Source organism: Bubalus kerabau, chromosome 9, assembly GCF_029407905.1.
Source record: "Bubalus kerabau isolate K-KA32 ecotype Philippines breed swamp buffalo chromosome 9, PCC_UOA_SB_1v2, whole genome shotgun sequence".
Taxonomy (NCBI): domain Eukaryota; kingdom Metazoa; phylum Chordata; class Mammalia; order Artiodactyla; family Bovidae; genus Bubalus; species Bubalus kerabau.
Window position 1 is genome coordinate 22,631,833 of NC_073632.1, and position 21,769 is coordinate 22,653,601.

A 21,769-nucleotide genomic window follows, 5' to 3' on the forward strand; every position below is an offset into this window, starting at 1 on the left:
CATTTTACCGTGAGCTTTCATTCAGCAGTGGCTGTTGCTCTAGTCATGATGTTCAGTAGGAAGGGTGGGAGAATTTTTTCCTTAAGACAAATCAAAAGAAGTCTTGTCCATAAATAAAACAAAAAATTTAATGTCGTAACAGAGACTAGAAACAAACATAACCAAGAGTCAAAGGCTTCAAGAGAGGTCTGGAGACTGTGTAATTGGAAGCTAAAAGACCAATATGAAAAATAGTTTGGGTGGAAATACATAGTACAAAGAAACAAGATAATTGACATCACAGGAAACAATCAGCTCGATCCATGATTCAGAATATTCCACCAGAAAAAAAATTTTTTTTGTGCAAACCAATTTCTCTATAAATCAATCTTTCCACAAACCAAAGACAAGAAAAATGGGGAGGAAAGAGTGGATTGTTATGAAAAAGTATTTAGGATACCTTTTCTAATACTAAAAGTAACAATAACAATGACAACAAAAGTTGTCAAGAAATGTGAAGGGTCTGGAGTTTTATCTTACTCGCAGGCTAACAAGATACCCAGCTGCAGTTTCATGGGTGCTGGCAGACAACCCAAGGAACCACACAAAGGAATATATTACTCACAGCAACAGCAGTAGCCAGAATAGCATGCTTCGCAAGGTTCCCTAAGCTCCAGTTCCCACTGGGCAATGCAAAGAGAGCCAGCGACGTTGCATTCACAGTAACTGCATTGCAGGACCCAAATCTGAGCGTGGGGAACCCAAGACTTTTACAAGGACAGTAAGCCTGTTTGACTTTTGCCTTGAAAAGAGACATTATATTTGTTATACTGGACAGTAAACAAACTTGCCCTTTGCTCTTCCAAGGCTACTAGTGTACAAACACCCTAGAAGGGTGTTCCTCATCTGGAACAAAAGCAGCCCCCCTCCCGGTGCCTCTGCTCAAAAGACACGCAGACACAGGAGAGACCCACGGAGAAATGTCTCAGCAGTAAGAACTACTGGGAGTTCACGGAAGGAAGAAAGCACTATGTCAAGACGGTCTCTGAAGAATTTCTGGAGGAGGAGACTTTAAAGGACTAGAACTGAGCCTTCCTAGCACCAGATTCAAAATGAGAAGTTGAAACATGAGGCAAGGTCAGGACACGTCTCGGGCAAATAAATAAAGCTGAGTTGTTTTAGCACAAAGTGTGTGAACACAATTTGGAATAGCAGTGGAACTTGGAAGTAGCTGTGATTCTGCATTTAATCCTTTAAATGTAATCGTTTACAGAGTGTATTCCAGACACTGCACAAAGCATTTTGCACATATTAGTTCCCGAAATCTGAGTTTTCTCTCTATGTTGTAGATGAGAAATTGAGGCTCCGAAGAGTCGAGTGATTTGCTAGTCAATTTTGGAACCAGGATCTAAATTCAATTCTCTGACATCTAAGCTTATGGTCTTTTCCATCATATGAAAATCAATGCAAGAAAAAATGTATTATAAAAAAAGCTTAATCTGGCAATGGTGCTTATGGTGACTTGCTGGGAAGACAGCCTCAAGCCAGGAGACCAGTTGGGGGAGGAGGGTCCATGTTAGAGGCCAGGTAGGAGAAGCAGAGGGTCTCCATCACGGTGCTCACAGCAGTGGTGGGCAAAGAGAAAGATGACTGGCTGGAGGAAGTAAGGATGGGAAAGCAATGCCTCCAAGCAAAATCAGATGTCTGGGAGAATGATGATACCATGGGGAAAATTAGGGAAGTGAGGCGGACAAGCTAGCTTCAGGAGAACAGGACACACGGCTTTAGATGTGCCTTCTCTGTGATCAAAATCCTTGTAGGTTTTTTCCTAATAAAGTTTATTGGTAACTTTCTATTGTAGTAATAAGATTAAAAGGATTTCTCTGGTAGCCCAGCTGGTAAAGAATCTTCCTGAAATGCAGGAGACCCTGGTTCAATTCCTGGGTTGGGAAGTTCCCCTAGAGAAAGGATAGGCTACCCGTTCCAGTATTTTTGAACTTCCCTGGTGGCTCAGATGGTAAAGAATCAGCCTGTAATGTGGGAGATCTGGGTTTGATCCCCAGGTTGGGAAGATCCCCTGGAGGAGGGCATGGCAACCCATTCCAGTATTCTTGTCTGGAGAATCCCCATGGAGAGAGGAGCCTGGTGGGCTACAGTCCATGGGCTCATAAAGAGTGGGACGTGACTGAGCGACTCTACACAGCACAGCATAGTATCTCAGATACAAACATGGATCCATTTTTTTTTTTTTTTTTAACATAGAGGTGTATCCTTCTCTCTTTTTTCAGGATTTTGCAAACTGTGAAAAACTACGAGTCACATTTGCACTCTGAGACAGGCAGTCATTCAAAGGGAAAAGAATGGCATTGTTGGGCCTTGGCCTCCTGCAGGCTTGTCCATGGGTGGATAAATACATAGCACTGCTTGTGACATAGAAGCATCTGGAAAATGCTTCAACAATTTCTCCATCCTCCCCCTGTCTATCTGCTGCCTGAGGATTGGACTCATCAAGCTGAAAGTGAAGCTTTCACTTCTTGTTTAAATTGAGAAAATAATCACTTCAAACTCACATATGGCCAAGCTTTGCCTTTAAAAAAGAAACTATAGTTTTATTTATTGAGTGGCTTCTTTTCTTGTAATTTTGGGGTTTTCTTTTCTGGTAGCAGCTTTGGAGCAAAACCACAAACTGCACCCAAAATAAAAGATTCTGGTGTTAGAACACTGAAGACTTGTGTTTGAAACAGGGATGTAATTAAAACACTAAGGATTTCAGATCGCATTCATGTGTTTTTATTAACACATTTCTGAAATGAAGTCTTGGACTCTTACTATTTTGATTATGAGCTATGAAAATGAAGTTGCCATGTCTGGTTTTGCATTTCCAAGCAGGGTCCAATACTGTTTCAGTGTTGGAAGCTGAGGTCTTGGCACATGGATCATGGGCTTTCACAAAGTGGTCACGGTGTGGACTCAGTGGTTGGCTCAGCCATATTCCTTCCACTGCCGCCCTATTGCATGGCCACCATGTGGCTGGAGGTGGCCCCGGTGGGTCTAAGCCAATAGGTCTCAAGTCTGCCTGCACAAAATAATCACTCTTAGAGACAGACCAATTTCTGTCAATCTTGTACTGATGTCTGAGCACCACCCATACACCAGCTAACTCTGATCCAGACTGGGGTCAGGGCATCTGCATGTTTTTGAAGCTATCTGAGTAATTTCAGTGGTCAATGAGAGTTGACACAAGCCTGTCTAAGCCAAGCCCGCTTTGTGTTAAGGAAATACTAGGAACTCGAGGCAAGCAGAGGGTAGAGAGTCATCACCTAGAACTGGCAGGTAAGAAGGACTAACCACCCACAAGAAAGTGAAAGTATTAGCTGTTCAGTCATGTTTGACAGAGGATAGGCTCCTCTGTCCATGGAATTCTTCAGGCAGGAATACTGGAGTGGGTAGTCTTTCCCTTCTCTAGGAGATCTTCCTGCCGCAGGGATCGAACCTGGGTTTCCTGCATTGCAGGCGTATTCTTTACCGTCTGAGCCACCAAGGCCCATGGGGGTGTTTAAATTTGGGTTCAGTGTTGAAAGTAGCAGTTAGAAAAAGTGTCATGATGAAACCAGCAAATGGAGGAAACGTTGATGAGCCAGAGCTGGGAACTGGGGCATCGAATCAGACCCAGCCTACCAGCTTCACAAGTCTCCACAAGCCCCGCCTCCACGTCACAGCTGCAGAGAATCTGTCATTGTCGTCAGTGGCTCCAAAGTCTAAATCAGACAAAAACATGGTCCAACATCATTTGCTGAAGGATAGTCAAGATGTTCTTTATCTCTTGTTCTTACTGATGCTGATGCTAAAATAAATGTCCAAAGGTGAGAATCTGCGTTTTATTTCTTCCGATGAAACAACTGGTAACATTTTTTTTTCCTGTTTTAGTACTGGATGGTCTAAAATATGACACAAATGAAACTAGTTGTGAAACAGAAACAATATGGGGGCATAGAGAACAGACTTGCGGCTGCCAAGGGGGAGGGGCGGCAGCGGGACGGATCGGAGCTTGGGAGCAGCAGCAGCAGCGAGCCGGTGTATATGGAGCGCAGAAGCAACATGGTCCTACCATAGACCACAGGGAACTATATGCCATTCCTGTGCTAAACCATAATGGAAGAGTATGAAAAAGAAGTTTTTGTATGTAGCTGCACAACTGAGTCACTTTCCTGTACATTGGTAATTAACATTGTAAATTCACTATACGTCAATTTTAAAAGATAAACAAATAATGTACTCAACAGATTAATGGAATAGTTTTAGAGAAAGACATGAAACTGTAGGGAGAAGGAAATGGCAACTCACTCCAGTATTCTTGCCTGGAGAATTCCATGGACAGAGGAGCCTGGCGGGCTACAGTCCGTGGGGTCACAAAAAGTCGGACACAACTGACTGACTAACACACACACACACACACACGCAAAACTGCATGGTGGGCCCAGATGATGGTGGGATTATCACAGAGTGATGGGAGCAAAAGGATCTTAGAAATCCTGCACCCCACTCCCTCATTTCACACGTGCAAAACCTGGGAACCAGAGCAGCTGAGCAGCTGGTTCAAGGTTATGTTCATCTCAGAGGATCAGTGGTGACAGGACTGGAATCCAGGTGTCAGCTGCCTGGTTGGTCTTCTTTCCATTCCTCTGGGTACCCTATTCTTGGGCATGTCATTAATTTCGCAAAACATGTTGGGACTCATCACCTCACTGTCTCAAGAACAGGCTGGACTAGAGCAGTGGAAAGCTGCCTGCCGCCTATCACAACATATCTGCATCTGCAATCTTTTAAAGTTAAAGCAAAACAAAACTTGCCACAAATAGGCAGTGACATCTGCAATGAGATGTGCCTGGCCCACCCAGCGCTCAGCGGTCCAGCTGAAGGACATCAGATGCCTGGGGCTGTGAGTCTGCTCCCAGAGCGAGCAGGGGAGGTAGCTCCCTCCTTACTGCAGACATGTAAGCAGCGCCGGAGCAGTCTGTGTGTGTTCTGAGTGCAGGTGAACAGACAGGCCTAGCGCAGTGACACGTGTCCCATGACAGCCAACGTCTGCTTTCTTCCCGAGAGGATCCTCTTCTGGGAATCCTTGAGAACATTGCCATGCCCACTTTAAAAAAAGAAATTTTTTTTTAATTGATGTGTGGTTGATTTACAATATCATGTTAGTTTCAAGTGTACAGCACAGCAATTCAGTTTTATATATATATATATACGTTGTTATGTGTGTTAGTCACTCAGTTGTGTCCAACTCTCTGTGACTCCATGAACTGTAGCCGCCTGGCTCCTCCGTCCATGGAATTCACCAGGCAAGAATACTGGAGTGGGTAGCCATTCCTTTCTCCAGGGTATCTTTCTGACCCAGGAATGGAACCTGAATCTCCTGCATTGTAGGCGGATTCTTTACCATCTGAGCCACCAGGAAAGCCCCATATGTTATTATATATACTGGTCTCCTTATTGCCAAATTCAGACTTAAATTGAAGAAAGTAGGGAAAGCCACTAGACCATTCAGGTATGAGCTAGATCAAATCCCTTATGATTATACAGTGGAAGTGAGAAATAGATTTAAGGGACTAGATCTGATAGAGTACCTGATGAACTATGGACTGAGGTTCATGACATTGTACAGGACACAGGAATCAAGACCATCCCCATGGAAAAGAAATGCAAAAAAGCAAAATGGCTGTCTGAGGAGACCTTACAAATAGCTGTGAAAAGAAGAGAAGTGAAAAGCAAAGGAGAAAAGGAAAGATACACCCATTTGAATGCAGAGTTCCAAAGAATAGCAAGGAGAGAGAAGAAAGGCTTCCTCAGCAATCAATGCAAAGAACTAGAGGAAAACAACAGAATGGGAAAGACTAGAGATCTCTTCAAAAATTAGAGATACCAAGAGAACATTTCATGCCAAGATGGGCTCAATAAAGGACAGAAATGGTATGGACCTAACAGAAGCAGAAGCTATTAAGAAGAGGTGGCAAGAATACACAGAAGAACTGTACAAAAAAGATCTTCATGACCAAGATAATCACGATGGTGTGATCACTCACCTAGAGCCAGACATCCTGGAATGTGAAGTCAAGTGGGCCTTAGAAAGCATCACTACAAACAAAGCTAGTGGAGGTGATGGAATTCCAGTTGAGCTCTTTCAAATCCTGAAAGATGATGTGAAAGTGCTACACTCAATATGCCAGCAAATCTGGAAAACTCAGCAGTGGCCACAGGACTGGAAAAGGTCAGTTTTCATTCCAATCCCAAAGAAAGGCAATGCCAAAGCATGCTCAAACTACTGCACAATTGCAACTCTTCTCACACGCTAGTAAAGTAATGCTCAAAATTCTCCAAGCCAGGCTTCAGCAATATGTGAACTGTGAACTTCCAGATGTTCAAGCTGGTTTTAGAAAGGAGACCAGTCCTGGGTGTTCATTGGAAGGACTGATGCTGAGGCTGAAACTCCAATACTTTGGCCACCTCATGCAAAGAGTTGACTCATTAGAAAAGACCCTAATGCTGGGAGGGATTGGGGGCAGGAAGAGAAGGGGATGACAGAGGATGAGATGGCTGGATGGCATCACCAACTCAATGCACATGAGTTTGGGTGATCTCCAGGAGTTGGTGATGGACAGGGAGGCCTGGCGTGCTGCAATTCGTGGGGTTGCAAAGAGTCAGACACGACTGAGTGACTGAACTGAACTGATGTATATATAATGCATAGATATTTTGTATAACTGACATATATGTATTATTTAGACTCTCCTCCTTTATAAGGTATTACAAAATATTAAGTATAGTTCCCAATGCTCTACAGTAGGTCCTTATTTTATGAAACTATTAGTCCCAACCTCCTAATTTGTCCCTTCCCCAACCCCTTCCCCTTTTGTAACCAACAACTTGTTTTCTATGTCTGTGAGTCTCTTTACAGCTGGCCCTCTATTGCATGGAGGGGTTTTGCTGCTGGCAATAGAGAACAGAAATAACAGGGATTAAAACACTCATGAAAGCAAGAGGTCAGCAGTCCACAGCTGAGATGTGGATTTGGCTCTATGAAGTTCAAATACCCGGGTTCTTCCCATCTTATGACACCACAGATGAGTCCTCTGTGTCAAAATATATACATACAAGACATGAAATACACATTTCAGCCAGAAGGTAAAGACAAAGGGCAATAAAAGGGGGGAGAAGGAGTCACAAGGTGGTCTGTGTGGTCTTCTGAAGAAGCTTCCCACAAGCTGCTCTTTGATGATTGTGATTATATCTCATTGGCCAGAACTTAGTCCCTCGGTCACCTCTAGCTGCAAACGAGGCTTGATGGTATAGTTTTTATTCTGGTCATCCAGGTACCCATTTAAAACTCTGAGGTTCTACTGGGAAACATCTAAAGGTCCAGTGGTTAAGACTCCACAGTAGGGGGCTTGGGTTTGATCCCTGGTGGGGAAACTAAGATCCCACATGCCACGTGGCTTGGCCAAAAAAAAAAAAAGAATAAAACTCTGAGGGGCTTCCCTGGTGGCTCAGAGGGTAAAGTGTCTGCCTGCAATGCTAGAGACCTGGGTTCTATCCCCGGGTTAGGAAGATACCCTCGAGAAGGAAATGGCAACCCACTCCAGTACTCTTGCCTAGAAAATGTCATGGACGGAAGAGCCTGGTAGACTATAGTCAATGAGATCAGAGAGTCATACACAACTAAGCAACTTCACTCCTCTGAGGTTCTATTATTATGGAAGAAAGAGAAAACAGATGATGGGGTTGGGGGCTGACCACTGATAGACAGCAATCCAGTGGTAAATATCCACCATCTGTGGTCATCAGCACTGGCCACTTGGTAGCCAATAAGTAAGCTAGGCCAAGCCCTATCCAAGGCATCAAACAGTCCTGGTTACCGATATCAAATTTAACAAGCCTATATTCAAAATTTGGACTTGTTCCACTCAGTCTGGAGAACTAGCTGCCAAGTACAGAGGAATCTCCTTTACACTATTGTCTTCAGAAATTCCTTAACTCCTACTAAGTTTTGGCCTGCACACTTAGCATAATTTGGAGAATTGGCTTTACTTGAGAGCAAAAGCATCCTGTGAGCTAGACGGTCTATGGAAACAGCAGGTCCCCAGAGAACAATGAGGCCGTGGAATCATCACTGGTGACATCACCGGACAGACATGTGTTTTCCCCAGCGAGTCATTTACTCCATTCAAACTTCATTTCATCTTTCCTATCATAGAGGGCATTGAAAGGATTACATGACATTGCTTTTATAAACATTATTCTGGAACACACAAAAAGGCAAAACAAATGCAGTTATAAATAGAAAGGGAATATAGGAAAATTTCCAGGAAAATGTAGGCATTTTATAAATGACTATGACTTAGCGTCTCTTGTTTAAAAAAAAAAAATGCTTGTGTTTGCCTTAGAGACAACAGAAAAGTCACAGAAGGATACCTGCATCCCCTCAGAAATTAAGAAGCCTCCTTCTAGCATTTCAGATCAATCTGAACCCCACCGCAGGTTGACTGAAACGTCATTGGAGCGTTCTTTGATCAGGGAACCTGAAACTGAAGGGCACGCTCCAGTCGTATCTCAAACCTCACAGTTTTGTTCTCTGGGTCTGAGATGGGCTCAAGTCAAAGGAAATTTATCAAAGTGCCGCTGGTTGCTTCCTAAGTGTGTAGGATGTTTCAATGGGGGCAGGAAAAGAAAGTCAATGAATCTGAAATGAAACACCATGGATATGGTAGGCAAGGGGTAAAAGTCAAAAGAAGATTCAACAGAAGAGAATTAAAGGAGGGCAAGCAGGTTAAAAACCGACCAAATAAAAGACACCCATGAAGTAGACATCACACTGACCCTACATCTCAGCGCAGGGCCCAGCAACAGTCATGCAAGGCACATGGAGCTAGTGTTACTCCTTCAGCATCCTAGATGGAAAAACACTAATAATAAATCTAATGTTTAAATAAGTGGAAGTCGCTCTGTCCTGTCCAACTCTTTGCAACCCCATGGACTATACAGTCCATGGGATTCTCCAGGCCAGAATACTGGAGTGGGTAGCCTTTGCCTTCTCCAGGGGATCTTCCCAACTCAGGGATCAAACCCAGGTCTCCCACATTGCAGGCAGATTCTCTACCAGCTGAGCCACAAGAGAAGCCCAAGGATACTGGAGCGGGTAGCCTATCCCTTCTCCAGTGGATCTTCCTGACCTAGGAATCAAACCGGGGTCTCCCGCATTGCAGGCAGATTCTCTACCAACTGAGCCACCAGGGAAGCCCCAAGAGATTACACGAGTTGCTGAAAGTGGCACAACGAGCTCTTGACCCCAAATCTACCACCACAGCTGCGAGAGAAGGAAGACAGGCTTCCACCCCGGCCGCCTGGCAACCTGGCTGTTGGGGTTTGTTGTGTGTCTCCTGCGTGCCATCATCCCACTCCCCATTTTGGTCTCACGTCCGGACTCAGACTCTGTATTCTGGGAATGGCTCTCACCACTCAGCTCTTGCTAAGCCTTTGGAAAGTGATCCTGATAAACCCTGATGGGGTGATCCTGTCAGATCGGCTTCCTGGAGGCTGAATTCTAATAAAAAATTGAGGAGGAAAAATGACACTGCAAAGAAGGAATTTCAAGTATTGCTAAAACAAAACAGTGGAGGAATTATTGGGGGAGGGATTGGTCTTATTCAATATCCTTCTACCCTGGCAACCAAAAAATTTAGACCTCAGCACATCTATCCATCTACCTTGACACTTTTTTTTTCAAAACTCAGTAAAATCTTACAACTCTAAAACCAAAAATCTAGTACAAGTATACTTACAATATTTATTTCCAAAGTACTAGAGAAATGAAAACTGCATATACTGCTGGTAGACATGTAAATTGGTACAATTGCCTCGGGAAAAGTTAGCATTTATTATTATAAAGTTAAACACACGGTTACCATATGACCCAGAAATCCTTACCCTATGTACTTACCCAAAAGAAATGAAAATATATGTCTACATAAAGACCAGTGTGTGAATGTCAATAGGAGTATTATCCACAACAATAAAAACTGAAAACAACTATAATATCATCTGGTGGATAAACACATTTAGACCATGCATACAAGAGATATTGCTGCTGCTGCTGCTGCTAAGTTGCTTCAGTCATGTCCGACTCTGCGACCCCATAGACGGCAGCCCACCAGGCTCCCCCGTCCCTGGGATTCTCCAGGCAAGAACACTGGAGTGGGTTGCCATTGCCTTCTCCAATGCATGAAAGTGAAAAGTGAAAGTGAAGTTGCTCAGTCCTGTCGGACTCTTAGCGACCCCATGGACTGCAGCCTGCCAGGCTCCTCCATCCATGGGATTTTCCAGGCAAGAGTACTGGAGTGGGGTGCCATTGCCTTTTCCAACAAGACATATTACTTAGATACAAAAACGAATAAACTACTGAAATTGGCAACAGGGATGGATCTCAAATTCATTAGACCCAATGTAAAATGTCAGACACAAAGGAATACAAGCTACATATGATTTCATTTGTATGACAGCATAGTACTAGTGAAACTGTAGAGACAGAAATCAGAACAGTGATTTCCAGGCAGGTAGGGATGGGGGATTGACTACAAAGGAATAAATAGAACTTTGAGGGAGTGATAGAAATGTCATATATCATAGTCATGGTGTGGTGTTTGAGATTTTTTTGAATCTCAGATCTGAGAAAATTATGTTTAAAAAAAGAATATGGTGCATATTTGCTCTAAGTTATGTGCTTGCTGGGATCTAGGAATACAAGAAGACCTAGTCAATGACTTTAGGGAGTTTATAGTCCAGTGGAGGAGAGCAGGGGAGCAAAGCATGACATTGAGTAATAAGTGCCTTGGTGGAGACTCGCAGAGCAGGATGGAGCACATAGACAGTATTGTTTAGTCTCTGAGTCTTGTCTGACTCTTAGAGACCCCATGGACTCTAACCTGCCAGGCTCCTCTGTCCATGGGATTTTCCAGGCAAGAATACTGGGGTAGGTTGCCATTTCCTTCTCCAGGAGATCTTCCTGATCCAGGGATCGAACCCAAGTCTCCTGCATTGCAGGCGGATTCCTTACCTCTGAACCACCAGGCAAGCCAGAAGGACACAGTAGGGTGTCTAAATCAGATTTCTGGAAATGATGGCACCAAGACAGTGCAGGAGTTAGTCAGCCAGATGAGAGAAGAGGACATCCTTAGCTAAGGAAGTAAAAATACAAAAATAGAGAGAGAGAAAAAGTTTTCATGGATCAGCTCCACTTTTGAAAACTGCCAAAATGAATAATGTAATGAATGAATAGGAGATAATTCAGACAACATGCCAGAAAAAAAATTCCATGGCAGTGAGATATAGTTAAATGTGACTTGTTCTTTCCAAGGAAGTGGTAGATGATCTTGAGCATCCAGAAAACCAAGTTCATAAATAAACAGGGCTGTGACACAGTAAGAATAAGGGTCCTTTGCTTTAGCATCATGACCTATCAATTCCTCACTGACTCAAGGATCAGCAAAGGATTGATTGTTCCATTTCTAATATCCACTACTTTACCACCGTCTGTCCTGTTTACTCCAGTTTGTTGATTTAACAGCTTGACTTTGACTTTCATCTTCCTATTGTTTTCATTAAAAAAAAAAAAGTTAAGTGCACAAAAACCTAGTTGACTGCCATGCTGCATCGCTGTGGGATACACAGGACTCATTCAGCGCTGTGTGTTCAAAGGCAAAAAAATACCAGAACAATCTAATGACATAAGTTAAAAAGCAGAGACATTACTTGGCCAACAAAGGTCTGTCTAGTCAAAGCTATGGTTTTTCCAGTAGTCAGGTATGGATGTGAGAGTTGGACCATAAAGAAACCTGAGCACCAAACAATTGATGCTTTAGAACTGTGGTGTTGGAGAAGACTCTTGCGGGGTAGGGGGGTGTGGGGGTGGGGGTGGGGTGGTCCCTTGGCTGCTGCAAGAAGATCAAACCAGTCCATCCTAAAGGAAATCAGTCCTGAATATTCATTGGAAGGACTGATGTTGAAGCTGAAACTCCAATACTTTGGCCACCTGATGCGAAGAGCTGACTCTTTAGAAAATACCCTGATGCTGGGAAAGATTGAAGGTGGGTGGAGAAGGGGATGACAGAGGGTGAAATGGTTGGATGGCATCACCGACTCGATGGACATGAGTTTGAGCAAGCTCTGGGAGTTGGTGATGGACAGGGAGGCCTGGTGTGCTGCTGTCCATGGGGTCACAAAGAGTCAGACACGACTGAGCAACTGAACTGAACTGAATGACATAAGTAAAGCATATACATAGTCTCATAACGCAGGTTACTGCATGTTACCCCCAAATACTCCCATATCTATTCCATGGGTCAGGATTTAGTCACATGGCCATGCCTAGTGGGAAGGGATGATGGGAAATGTAGTCTTTATTCCAAGACATCATAAGCCAGCTGCTAGAAATGAAAAGGAAGGGTATTGCAGGATAACCAGTGGTCCCTGAATCAAAAAAGGAGATTCCCCTTTTCCCTCAGAATACTGGGGTCACAGAGATAATGCATTTTAAAACATGGACTCTAGAATTTAATTGTCAAAATTTTCTCCTGATTGGGCACTATTTGCTTTTTCACCTAGTATTACCTGGAGCTTCACAGATTCCAAAGCACTAAGGACAGTGCTTGGCAGAGTAAGTGCTAGAATGTCACTGAAAACCGGGCAAGAAAATACTAAAAAATGTTCAGATTTCTGTATATCTCTTTCTGGGAACCACAGCTCAAGAAATGCCATTTTGTTGTACACCCAAGTGTTCTATTTTGGTAGATTTTTCCTGATGGCTAATTTTGCAAGATAGACCTGAGAAAACCTAGATAAGATTGCTGATCTATTATTTTTATTTTATTAGAAAGCATCCTGGGTAATTTCCACAGCATCAACATGACTGGGAACCTTGGGGGAGGGAGGTTGGAAGGGAGGAATAACTACATGTTTCCATTAATTGCAATGTAATAACAAAAACTAGCAAGCACATTTCCATTATCTTTCCTTTTTTAGGAAATTAAATAGAAAACATCATCGCAATTTACTTATAGACAAACTGTTTTGAGGACTGAATTTATAATTGGGCCAAAGACTAATCACATGATTATTATAAGAAGGAAACAAATTTGCCTCCAAATGGCCTTAACAAGGAGTCAGGTCCAACAGATCTTTGATCATCTTCTTTAAGAAACTAATTTATCTTCCGGGAACATGGAGCAAAAATTAAATCTTCCTAAGGCTTCTTTATTCACTAATAAAGTGAAAGTGTTAGCAATGTTTCAAACATCTTTGTCTCACAGCAATGCACAGTCTAAAATCAATGTTTCAGATTTCATTCTGTCTCTTCTCCTTCACAAAGATCTCACTATATGAGAAGTGGCTCCATGAAAATCTTCCTTGAAAAATCCCTCTCTCACCACACTTTCTGCTTTCCCAAGACTCTTATTGTTTCTGAGGTTAGATTGAGACCTATGGACAAAACTTGGCAGCCTAATAATGTAATGCCACTTTTCAAACCATAATTTGTAAACATCTGTTTGAAATGCAGGGCGGATGGGATGAACCTGATGGTCTATTAACTTTTTAAAATATATGCCCTTCAACAGAAGCGGCAGTAGGTATACCACAGTGCTTTAACCTACTTAGAAATATCTCTTAAACTGAGTGTTTTCACCGCTTAGTTTATGAGTGATGAAATGAAGGGATGAAAAAACCATAACTCAGATTAACATGCGTCACATGTCATGTATCAGTTGTATTCGTTTGCTGGGGCTTTCATAACAAAATGCCACAGCCCAGGCAACTGAAAAAATGGAAAGTTATTTCTTCCTGGTTCTAGAGGCGGGAAGCCCACGATCAAAGTGTCGACACATTGGGTCTCTCCTGAGACCTCTCTCACTGGCTTGCAGAGGCTGCTTTCTCTCCATGTGTCCACATGGTGGTTTTCTGGTGTGTCTGGGCCGCAATCGCCTCTTCTTATAAGGACACCAGCCGTATTGGATCAGAGCCCACCCTAACCATCCCGCTTGAACTTAATTACCTCTTGAAGGCTCTGTTTCCAAAATACAGTCACAGTCTACGATGCCAGGGGTTAGGGCTGTAACATATGAATTGGGGAAGACACTGTTCAGCCTACAACAGCTGGCCATCCTAGAATGCTAAAACCAGACAGGGACGGAATTTATTTCAATCCCTGACAGCTTTCCACTGCAAAACTCTAAAAGTAACAATCTGACCTAGCATGCCATACTTCACTTTTGGATTTCAAATCATTTTCTACACAAGGAAATTTGCAGAAACTGAAGGAACAAAAACAGATTTATTACTTATTTGCTTCTACTCATGAAAGCAGAGTCAGTATCCTGAGAGGGGGGGAAAAAACAGCAAAATAGGCCCTGCTTTTATTAAGTGCTAGTTCTCCTTTCAGCTCTCTTTTGTGACTTTTGGAAGCAGGCAACCTCTTGGGAGATATACTAAAGGATTTTAAATTTAGAAAACAATTTTTAAATTACTCATTCCTCAGAAGCCACAAATGTCAACTGCATCAATTATGGTTTTGGCTCCAAATAAGAGGAACTCTTGCAAACAGAGGTTTAAGCATTAAGGACACTGATTATCTAACAAGAAGCTCAGCAGCCTGCAGTTCCAGGTTGGTGAATTTAGCAGCACAGTGAAGACAGGCCCAGTGGTTTCCCGCCTGTCCCCTCCGCCGGGCAGGAGTTGAGTCCTGTCATCTTGTGGTTGCCAGGGGGCGCTCCAGGCATTACCTCACTACACAAGCGCACCCTGGGGCTGGAGGGAGACCCTTGCCCTCCTGCACCTTTGTATCAAGGGGCGAAGCTTTGCCCAGAAGTCTGCCTGTTCCACCTCATAGTGCTGAAAGGAGCAGAGTCTGTCATCCCAAAACATGACACTAGGAACTCAACACCTGTCACCCCAACATATGCTGCTCCTATATGGTGATTGCTTTGAACTGTAGGTGCTTGAAAAACCACAAATGCAGGGAGAGGCTTTCTCTGAACTCTCCTAATGTGTCTAAAGAGAGATTCTCTAGAAGGAACTCCAATGCCAGAAATCCACTCTGGGAGTTTCCTCAGCCTGGGAAGACTGACGCTTATCACAGATAAAGGACTGGAAGTCTTACCACATCCAGACAAACTGTCACCAACCATCACATCTCCCACTCGCTCTTCTAAGGGCCCTCACATCTTTGCTAAAAATTACTTGCCCTCTTCTAAGAGGTCTGCATCCCTCCTCTTTTCCCAGTAAGATGGTGTTTAACAAAGTGTTAGTCGCTCAGTCATGTCCGACTCATGGACTGTAGCCTGTCGGGCTCCTCTGTCCATGGAATTCTCCAGGCAAGAGTCCTGGAGTGGGTAGCCATTCCCTTCTCCAGGGGCTCTTCCTGACCCAGGAACTGAACTTGGGTCTACTACATTGCAGGCAGATTCTTTACCATCCGAGCTACCAGGGAAGCCCAGTAAGATAGTGTTTAATCTTAATTCTAAACCACTACAAGGAGTCACTCATTTCCCCCCACGGGTCTGCCATGCACACGAGAGGGTTACGCGCTAATAAACTTCTGCTTGTTTTTCTCTGTTAATCTGTCTTTTCTTATGGAGTCTCAGCCAAGAACTCAGAAAGATGGAGGGAAAGTTGCTTTGCCCTACTTCAGTCCCAGCCTCCCCAAGGCGTGTCCTGGTAAGGGGTGACGGAACTTTTTTGTACACAGCAGAGATGGACACGTGCTGGACTGAAGCGCTTTTAAATACATTTCCTCGCAAGGGAACCATCCACTTTAGCAGGAGGCGAGTCACTGCCCATTTCACCAGGATTTTCATGAGGAAACTGGAGGTTGGGGCACCATTCTTTCAATGTGTTCGGCAGCGTAAACACTTTTTACATGGCCATGTAAAAAGGCCAAATTGTGTATCAAAGTCTTGAAACAATAGTAATCGTTTCCTTTGCTCACTGACCGGAGTCCCTGTGTGACTGCAGCTGAGCAGTGGCCTGTCTGGGTTCATCCCGAAGCTTCTCCACCCACCTCTGTACCTGGGCTGGGGCTCCCTGGACACTTCTCTCTCGTCCTGTCTGGGAACCACCCCCCACCACACGCGCACACACACATGTGCTGACCTCAGGGGACAGTTAACTGGGCAGCTGAGGCTCCAGAAGAGAGTGTCCCAAGAGAAGCTGTCCCAAGTGGCATGGCCTTTCCCACCCTAGCCTGAGCCGTTGCACAGCATCACTTCAGCTGTGTATTCCCCAAGGCAGCCGCAGGACTGCTCCCGGTCAAGGGAAGGGATCAGAGACTCCACCCGGTGACAGGAACACTGTCACAGTGCTGGTGGGGTAACCAAGAGGGAGTGTACTAAGTCGCTCCTGTTGAGTCTGACTCTGCAACCCTATGGACTGTAGCCTGCCAGCCTCCTCTGTCCGTGGGATTCTCCAGGCAAGAATACTGGAGTGGGTTGCCACGCCCTCCTCCAGGGAACCTTCCCAACCCAGGGATTGAATCCATGTATCTGATGTCTCATGCACTGGCAGGCAGGTTCTTTATCACTAGCGCCTCCTGGGAAGCCCAGACATAACTAAAGACCACCTAAAAGGCTGGCCCTCCTGCCACCTACCCCATTAAACCACCTTAACTGGCCTGATTCCACACAGCCTCCTTTCTGCAAGTCACGTCAAGACCCTCAGCTACCTGTGGGTAGTTCCCACTCGAGTGGCACATATCCCCTCTCACAGGATGGACTATTTCAAGTGAGAGATTGTGGACCTTTTGAAAAGGGACCAGCACATCGAGTCAGCTCCTAGTTATTCTGACAAAGCCAAAATCAATGCCACTAAGACAAAGCCACTCACCACCATAGTTTCAAACTAGGAAACATGGAGGCCTTACTTCTTCTCACCCACTGTGGTCTCCGAAGGAGAAGACAACGCAAAGAAAGTCAACTAGCAGTGGAAGAAGTTCTCCTATGTCAGTGAAACCCAAGAGCACCTGGCTGTCAGGTCTGTCCGTCCCTCTGATGGATAAGAGCAGAGAAAGAGGAGGTGAGCAGCCCAGGGCGGAAGGAGCGCCACCTGGCGGGCCATTCTAGGCCTCTCTGTCCTCCCCTCTGAAGGCAGAGGGCTGGTTTCCTGTTGCTTTGCCCACCTAGCAGACAGGATAAGCATCTGAGATCTCATCTTCCTCCTCTGAACGCCTCTTGTTCAGTATTAATCAAGCTTTCCTGGAATCTGAGATTGGAGTGAAAGACTGAAGTAATGAGTATTCCTCAGAACAACGTCACAGAGAAAAATAAAATGTTTGATGCAGGGCACCCAAGCCAGTCCTCCGTGACAACCTGCAGGGACCAGTTAGGTTGGAAGGAGTGGGCTTCAGGATGTGGGGGACACATGTATACCTATGGCCGATTCATGTTGATGTATGGCAAAAACCATCATGATATTGTAAAGTAATTATCCTTCAATTTAAATAAATAAATAAACTTTAAAAAATTAAACAAACTCCCAGGACAGTTCAACCATTCAGGAAGAAAGAGAAGCTGATATATTTTGCACGTAGTGGTAGGAGGCATGGGAAGGAATTCAACGATGACAGAGAGTCACTGTGTGGAACTAAATTATTTAAGACCCAAGTATTGTCGATTCTGTCTTCATTTATATTAAAGTTACTTTGTGCATTTGTTTGTTTTGCTTTGTTTTAGCAAGAAATGTTGAAGGAAATTTTAGGAAGCTATTTTTATGCACACTTTTGAGAATGCAAAGCACAAGGCTTACAAACAGCTTTGTCTGGAAAACATAGAATTGTGCATATATATATACCAGTTACCATGAACGATATAAAAGCCTTATACTTCTGTACTTTGTCATCCTGAAATTGAATTTCTGTCTAACTGTGACTAAGATGAGGAAAGACTTATCCTATAATCCTCAAAATTTTGTCTTACTAGTTTTTAGGACTGATAATTGCAACCATGATGTTATAAACATCTGTTTTCGGAAACTGCATTTGTGAAAGTCGGCTTCCCAGGTGGCATTAGGGGTAAAGAACCTACCTGCCATGCAGGAAACATGAGAGACGTGGGTTCAATCCCTGGGTGAGGGAGATCCCCTGGAGGAAGGCACAGCAACCCATTCCAGTATTCTGGCCTTGGAGAATCCCCATAGACAGAGGAGCCTGGCAGACTACGGTCCATAGGGTCACAAAGAATTAGACACAGCAACTTAGCATGCACGGGCACATTTGTTAGTGCTGTGAGAAAGTGTTCAAGGAGAGTTGTACGATTGATTTTATTCACCAACCTCGGACAACTTGTCACTGATTTTTGACCTTGGCAATCTAGTTAACTGGTATAAAAAAAAAAAAGGAGAAAAAAAAAACCACTATGTATAGTTTCTTGAAATTAGAAGCATCGCAAAAACCATTCCTACTTATAAAAACAGTATTACACAAAATAACTTTAACAGACCAACTTTAAAATGCAACGTAGAATCCTGATTTGCCATCACCGTGGCATGGACTGTTTTAGCAGGTGAGACTTGGAATCCCCTGACATTCTGATTTTCAATCATTCTGCCTGGTGGATGTCAAACTCTAAAGAAGAAGCACCTGTAAAGGATAGTTGGCGGGTCAACCTCGAAAGAAAAAAGTTGGTGAAAATCTCACAAACATGACAGGAATGGAAAGAGATATTATAGGGAATTAAGCTGTGAAATGTGTCGCATCTATTATTTTTTTGTGACAGTGTAAAATTTGCTTTGATATTAAAACTGAAAAGGAAGGGAAGCTATAAATGTCTCATGAAGATTCCTAACGCCCTCTTCAGAAGGTGCTCCCCGCTTCCGACCCCGCGCGCTGTACTGCAGTGAAGGTCAAGTTCGCAGCTGACAGGGATAATTTATGAGAGGTGATCCGGGGGCTCCACAAGTGGACAGAAATAAAAAGGGTGCACAGACCAGTGTCCTAGCTTACAAGAACCTTGGGATGTAACAGACATAGTATGAGGTCTTTGGTAAGATCCTGACTAGGAAAAAAAGCAATATAAAAAACCTTTGAGGGTCAATTGAGGCAAAAAAAAAAAAAAAAAAAAAACCCATGGGCTGTATATTAGGAAACAATATTTCATTCACTAGGAGTGAATTAGCTACTATATTATGCAGGATAATATGGTGAAGCATTTTGGTGTGGAATTTCATATAGTCTACAAATTTAAATGGTTTAGTGGAAAGATATCTACATGAAGTATATGCAGCAAGATAAACAGTTCTCAGATACAGATGGTACGTATATAAGTATTGATTACACTCTTTTTTTTCTGCTTTGTATCTGAAAGTTTTCAAAATAGAAGTGTTTTTTAAATACCTGAATGTCATTCCTGTCCCTCAATTTTTTTAATTCTTAAAAATAAGAAGAAAGGCATGTTGAAGTTGGCCTAAGAAGATGGGACCTGTCATTCAAAATTGAGCTGGCGAATAAAGTGTTCTCCCTCAGATGTTAAGGCCTCATTATCAGGACAAAACAAAACGAGAAATCTGGGCTCACCCTTCCTTTCCTGGGCAGGCCGGGGCTCCGACAACAGTGTTCTCCGTGTGGGTGGGAGTCTGGAAGGCCCAGCAGTAGTTACCCTAGGAGCTGCCAGGCCCACCAGGGCTGAGAAGTGCTGGGCTCTCTGCTGGTTTCAGTAAGACAGCTGGTCAGAGTCAGCCTCCGGGCATGATGTAACATCGCCGCTGAGTAACGCTGTCAGCAGACAGTAATGCCTAAATCAAGCTTCCAGTGAGAGGCCTGATACAGAGACAGTCAAGATGACGTGTCGATATTAGCAACAGATAAGGCCTGTAGTCATGATGGAGAGTCTGCTCTTCAGCCGAGTGTCCAACAGAAATGAAGTCTTTCCTAGCGTCCACAAGGACAGACTCTCAAGTCAAGCACAACTGGGAGCTGTGGAGGAGCTCCGTGGGCTGGGACACCCCTCTGCCCATGTGCTCCCCTCTCCCTGACTCTGGCCTGAAGGGTGTCCATCCTCCTGCGTCCATGAAAACCTCACTCACCGCTGCTGGTGGAGGCGTCCTGCACCCTCCCTCCTTCTGGTCCTCACCCTTCAGCATCACCTGTAACCCGTTCACCGGCTCCACGTGGTCTGGGAAAAGCATGTTCACATTTCTATTCATTATCTTTTTTTTTTTTAATGGTAACAGCAATTTTTTAATTTCAAAGTGACAAGTAATCACTGTGGGGGGAAAAAAAATGAGACAATGCAGAAAGAGGTAAAGGAAAAAAAAAAAAACAACCCTCCCAAATCTCACCACTGGAGAAAACGAACCGCCATTAACACGGTCATATTTTATTCATTATTTCTTCATAGTTCTACCAACTTTTCAACTATGCTTCCTGCCCACGTCTGCCCGGAGTGGCAGGAAACACTGAAATTCCTCTGTGCCCCAGTGCCCAGGGCAAGTATGCCATCCGCCAGCCTCCCGACCCAAGCACAGATGAGCAGAGGAGCTCAGTCCTGGCGCGCTGTGGTGGGGCGGCGGAGCGTTCAGAGAAGATGACTTCTGATATTTTAAATTCAGGTTTACTGAGCTACTTTTTAATTCTGTACTAATGGGATGAATGTGAACTTTTTGTTTCTCTATACAACACTGCCCCCTAGTGGTGGCTTGTCCCCCTTGCAGAGCCGCCCAACTCCCCGCCGGGGTCCAGAAAGGGACATGGAAACACCGTGTCAGCAAATTACTACTGAATCTGGATTGATTTGTGAGCATTTGTTTCCAGATGAGCCTTTTTAAGTGAAGGCTTTATTTCTCTTGCTTTTCCCTTCCAGGAAAACCGTGCGTGCTTAGTCGTGTCGGACTCTGCTACTCTTTGGACGGTAGCCCGCCAGGCTCCCCTGTCCATGGGATTCTCCAAGCAAGAAGACTGCAGTGGGTGGCCATATCCTCCTCCAGGGGATCTCCCCGACCCAGAGCTCTAACCGGGGTCTCCTGTATTGCAGGCGGATTCTTTATCATTTGAGCCACCAGGGAAAACCGTGTCCTGCCATAAAAATATCGTGTCCTTTTGGTCCTAAGCTTTTATCACAAGCTGCACTGGGAAAAGGTGAAGACTCCGGAAAAATGATCTAAAAAGGAAAAGCAGACCTTCCGCAGGCTTCAGAGAAGGGCCCCTTCCTGCTCCCAGGCAGCTGTGGAGAGCAACCCCCCAGGAGCCGGCGAGGGAATGGGAAGCGCTCTGTTCATCATGCCTGGAGTCTCAATCCGAGGGAAACAGGGTCCAGAGAACACTGACATCCTGACATCTGTATCAGTAGCCAAAACTCCTGGCGTGTCCAAAGTGGGGCGGCTCCAAAATCACCGCAGATGGTGACTGCAGCCATGAAATTAAAAGACACTTGCTCCTTGAAAGGAAAGTTATGACTAACCTAGACAGCATATTAAAAAACAGAGACATTACTTTGTCAACAAAGGTCCGTCTAGTCAAGGCTATGGTTTTTCCAGTAGTCATGTATGGATGTGAGAGTTGGACTATAAATAAAGCTGAGTGCCAAAGAATTGATACTTTTGAACTGTGGTATTGGAGAAGACTCTTGAGAGTCCCCTGGACTGCAAGGAGATCCAACCAGTCCATCCTAAAGGAGATCAGTCCTGGGTGTTCATTGGAAGGACCAATGTTGAAGCTGAAACTCCAATACTTTGGCCACCTGATGCAAAGAGCTGATTCATT

The 21,769-nt window shown here is 44.2% G+C and overlaps 1 long non-coding RNA gene across 1 annotated transcript; it reads right to left on the reverse strand.

The window, feature by feature from the left end:
- Window positions 1–3,888: 3,888 nt before the first annotated feature.
- On the reverse strand, window positions 3,889–20,276 carry LOC129619622 (uncharacterized). Its single transcript, XR_008697968.1, has 3 exons — window positions 19,586–20,276; window positions 6,063–6,167; window positions 3,889–5,122 (listed from the first exon to the last, which is right to left on the reverse strand). It is a non-coding gene; the product is annotated as an uncharacterized LOC129619622 (long non-coding RNA).
- Window positions 20,277–21,769: the final 1,493 nt, after the last annotated feature.